Raw genomic sequence first — 4,712 nt, 5'->3', positions numbered from 1 at the left:
AAGAGATTGACCCATCTCCTCCAGCTCCTCACCTGGGGAGCTCAGAGGGATCTGTGCTCAGGAGATGGTCACATGTTCCCATCCTGAGATTCTGACAGAAATCCTGTTCAATAGGATTAGACCTGACTATGTAAAATGGGGATCATGTTTGGGGAAATGGCTGCGATTGCAGAAAGTGTAATAGAAATTAATTTCTCTGCCCAGATTTGGGTCTCTCAGCCTGACTCTGCCCCTCCCCAATTACCTTGTTCTGATCCAGGATCGTTTTCCCTCTCGCTGTCTCCAGTGAAATACCGCAGCTTCATCACTGAGTCATCTGAATAGGAGACTGGAGAGACGAGAACCAGAAATTCATCACAGTGAGAACAGCAGAACTGTGGGACTGGGAACACATCCGGGGCCTGGAGTGGTATTTCCGGTCTCAGTCTATTCCTTCTTCCACAGGAGATGGTGACTCACAGCAACTCTGAGCGGTGAGAGGCTGACACAGACTCCCCAAGAGAAATCTCCATGTTACTGGGGAAAATGTGCCTGAGGGGATGATACAATCTGACCTGAAATATACTGGGGTGAGTGAAGGGCCCATCTCTGGCTGCTGGTCCAGGGAAGTTCCACAATGGTCCTGGCCTCCTCAGCCACAGAGGGGACTCCTCCTGCTTAAGGGTAAATGCCCAACTCCCCCATGAATTAGTCGATCAGCTCTCCATGGTTTTTCTAGTTTAGGCCAAGACAGGCCCAGAGCAGAGTCTGTGATTCACTGTAACCATCTTGGCAGTGGTGCTGGGAGATGCCCTGAGCATGTTCCCAGAGCCCCACAACAGCAGAGCCCTGAGGCAGGATGTTCCCATCAGACATTAGGACAAAATGGCACAAAGGATAACTTGGCCATGCCTCAAAGTCATGTGGCTCTCCTGGGCTGATCTCTCTGCTCTGTAGGCAGGAGGGAGCTGACCCAGTAGACCAGTGACTGCAGTGGGAGGAGGCCACAGACCATCCCCTGCTCCAGTGTTACAAAGCAGTTTTCAAATGATAGTTTAGCCAAGCCCCAGACAGTTGCTTTCCTGACTCAAAACTGGTTACATTCCACAAGGCTACGGGATGGGCAGATGGGACATTAACTGTCCCTAGAATTGGGTTTTGCAGAGTATTGTGGGAAGGAAGCCAATTTCCTTCCATCTACATGAGTAACTGCTGGTGTCCCCACTGACCCATCTCCCACAGCTAGAGCTTGGCAAAAATCAGTTGGTTTCGTTCTCTGGCCATTGTAAAAAAAGAAACATAAATGTTTTAGTATTGAGCCAAAAATGATATTTTTAGAAAAAAATTTGCAAATGCAAATGTAAAAAACATAGTTTCATGTTGAATAAAACCATTTGGTGTTCTTTTGGACATTATTGTTAAGGTTCCTTTCCCACTCTGAACTCTAGGGTACAGATGTGGGGACCTGTATGAAAACCTCCTAAGCTTATTTTTACCAGCTTAGGTTAAAACTTCCCCAAGGTACAAACTATTTTTCTTTTTCCCTTGGACTTTATTGCTGCCACCACAAAGTGTTTAACAGACATATAAGCAGGAAAGAACCCGCTTGGAAACATCTTTCCCCCCTTTCCTGGAGAAGGCTTGATAAAAATCCTCACCAATTTGCGTAGGTGAACACAGACCCAAACCCTTGGATCTTAGGAACAATGAAAAACCAGTCAGGTTCTTAAAAGAAGAATTTTAATCGAAGAAAAAGTAAAAGAATCACCTCTGTAAAATCAGGATGGTAAATACCTTACAGGATAATTAGATTCAAAACATAGAGAATCCCTCTAGGCAAACCCTAAAGTTACAAAAAGACACAAAAACAGGAATATCCATTCCATTCAGCATAGCTTATTTTCTCAGCCATTTACACAAACAGAATCTAACACATATCTAGCTAGATTACTTACTAAGTTCTAAGACTCCATTCCTTTCTGTTCCCGGCAAAAGCCTCACACAGACAGAGAGAGCTTTTGTTTCTCCTCCCCTCCCCTCTCCAGCTTTTGAAAGTATCTTGTCTCCTCATTGGTCATTTTGGTCAGGTGCCAGCGAGGTTAGCCTAGCTTCTTAACCCTTTACAGGTGAAAGGGTTTTTTCTCTGGCCAGGAGGGATTTTAAAGGAGTTTACCCTTCCCTTTATATTTATGACATGTATATAATTTTTATAAATAAAATTAAAGGAAATTTCTAATGGAAAATCATGTCAAACTGAAAAAACAAAATGTTTTCTTTAGAAAACATTGAAATGAAATGAATTGTTCTGTGTGTATTTAGAACAATTGGGAGAAATTGACAGGAATTTGTGAAATATTTCGGTATCTCTGAATCTGCATTTTTCACCAAAACATTTTGTAATGAAGACTTTTGACCAGCTCCAATGACAAGCTCACAGGGCTGAAACTGCAGTGATTTAACTCTGGGTTAGGGCCTCAGATGGTCAGGGCATTAGATAGCTGCTCCCTGTTAAGAGTGAGACCCACAGACCTGAGCGACTGAACATCTCCTGCTTCTCTCTCATCAGGTTATAATCAATCTCCTCATACACAGTCTCAGGAAAGGGATTCAGGGGTCCTCTGGAACCTGAAAACAAAGGGCAGGGTTTGTACAGGGTCACTGAAACCAGAGATGGAAACACTGTTAGCTAATCCAGCGCCTCCCCCTGGGCCCAGTGCAAGCCTGAACCCTACAGCATGCTCCCACTGCTCTGTCCAGGCTGGATTTAAATGAGCCAGGTGATGGGGACAATGTTCCATTCCACAAAATCCCTTTGATTGTGTCTTCAAGGGCTCCTTCACTGTCAGGAAGCTTCCTCACATTCATCTTAAATGTTCCCTCTTTAATCTATAAGCAGGGTGTGAATGAGCTCTCCCCTGACACCTAGCTGGAGTGGGGGAAAGACTTTAGGAGCAGACTGTATTTCCATATGCACACCTACTCTGCATAAGTATCCAGCAGACAGAGTGGTGTTGCCCAAAGTGATCAACTTTGGCTGTTGTTCGGTAACAAATCACTTTAGTACTGAATGCAGGGGTAGTGAAAGGTTGTTATCATTATTGTATGTGTAAAGGGGAACAGAACTGTGCTTAGCCTGTCCTGATTGAGGGGGTCACCCTCAACTGAAAGAAACTCACTAAGCCAGAGGCTCAAATGCCAGACCCCTATAAAAGTAAGTGGGGGTAGGGGGATCAGGTGTCCCTGCTAGGCAGGGTCGGGGGTCTATCTCAGGCAAGCTTTAACCTGCTCCTCCCCACTGTTTAAAAACAGAGCTAAGTAGGACTGCATTAGGAGTCTTCTGTTTTAAGTACTCACTAGAGCTGAAATCACTTTTTGTGTGACAGAGTTTCTGCCCATCCTGCTTTGGTAATGAAGTTCCCACACTAGGAGTTGACAATCGCTGAGAACTGAAAATCACTAAGAGCTGGGGGGAAACCTCAAGAAACTGGCCTGCAGATGTCACAGTCAAGAAGCAGGTAGCAGCAGAGTATGATTGTGTGGCAAGTGGCTGGCAAAGCAGGGAGCAGCTGGTGGGGTGGCCAGACAAAGCAAGTGCTCAGATGGTGGAACAAGCTAGATGCCTTCTTCCCCTATGCCTCCCCCGCCCCCCGAGATGGGAGGTGAACTTACAAAAATGCACACCTGAATCCTGGGTCCTCACTGACAACCACTGTGAGTGGGGTATGGTGAGGGAGCAGAGAGGGGCATGGTAAGGGAACTTTTGGTTGTAGAACTCAAGAATATGAGGCAGAAGACACTGCCCATGCACTCTTTGGTTGGTGTCCTGCTCACAGTGTAGATTTATTAGGGAATCCTGCTTGCGGCATTTTCACTAATTAATGCCGAGTGACTTCCCGCCTTTCATTAAAAGTTTCTTTCCCACTCTCAGATGCTGTGCTTGTGAATGGGGAAGTATTGCCTCTCAGAGGCACTCAGGGGTGGTGTATAATTTTCCCAGGTTACTGGGTGGGGGCTTGAGCCGGTTCTGTGTTGTATTGTTGAAAAGGAATGCCTAGATATTGAACCCGGCCCTGGTTGCTGCTGACTCCACCTGGCAGAAGGGTTACAAATCTCATACCATTAATCCTAGTTATTCCCCTTTGGAGCAGCTTAAATATTTCTTGCTGGTGATTACACCCATTTACAAAATGGTGATAACTTTTTTTCATAGAGTTTAAGGCCAGAAGGGATCACAAGGACATCTAGTCTGACCTACTGTATAACACAGGCCACTGCATTTCACCCAGATACCTCTATGAGCCAGAAGACTCAGTTAAACTAAAGCATTTCAATCCTCAGGAGAATAAGCTATTGTGTGCCACAGGCAGAAAACAGGAGGGAATAAGATATCACCAATGCCTAGTGCCCCTGCAATGGCAGGGAACTGATGAGATGAAAGATACCAACATAATCATAGAATCATAGAATATCAGGGTTGGAAGGGACCTCAGGAGGTCATCTAGTCCAACCCCCTGCTCAAAAGCAGGACCCATCCCCAATTAAATCATCCCAGCCAGGGCTTTGTCAAGCCTGATCTTAAAAACTTCTAAGGAAGGAGATTCCACCACCTCCCTAGGCAACGCATTCCAGTGTTTCACCACCCTCCTAGTGAAAAAGTTTTTCCTAATATCCAACCTAAACCTCCCCCACTGCATCTTGAGACTATTACTCCTTGTCCTGTCCTCTTCCACCAC

Source organism: Eretmochelys imbricata, chromosome 1 (genome assembly GCF_965152235.1).
Source record: "Eretmochelys imbricata isolate rEreImb1 chromosome 1, rEreImb1.hap1, whole genome shotgun sequence".
In the NCBI taxonomy this organism is placed as follows: Eukaryota; Metazoa; Chordata; order Testudines; family Cheloniidae; genus Eretmochelys; species Eretmochelys imbricata.
Note: the sequence above shows the minus strand (reverse complement) of the source record.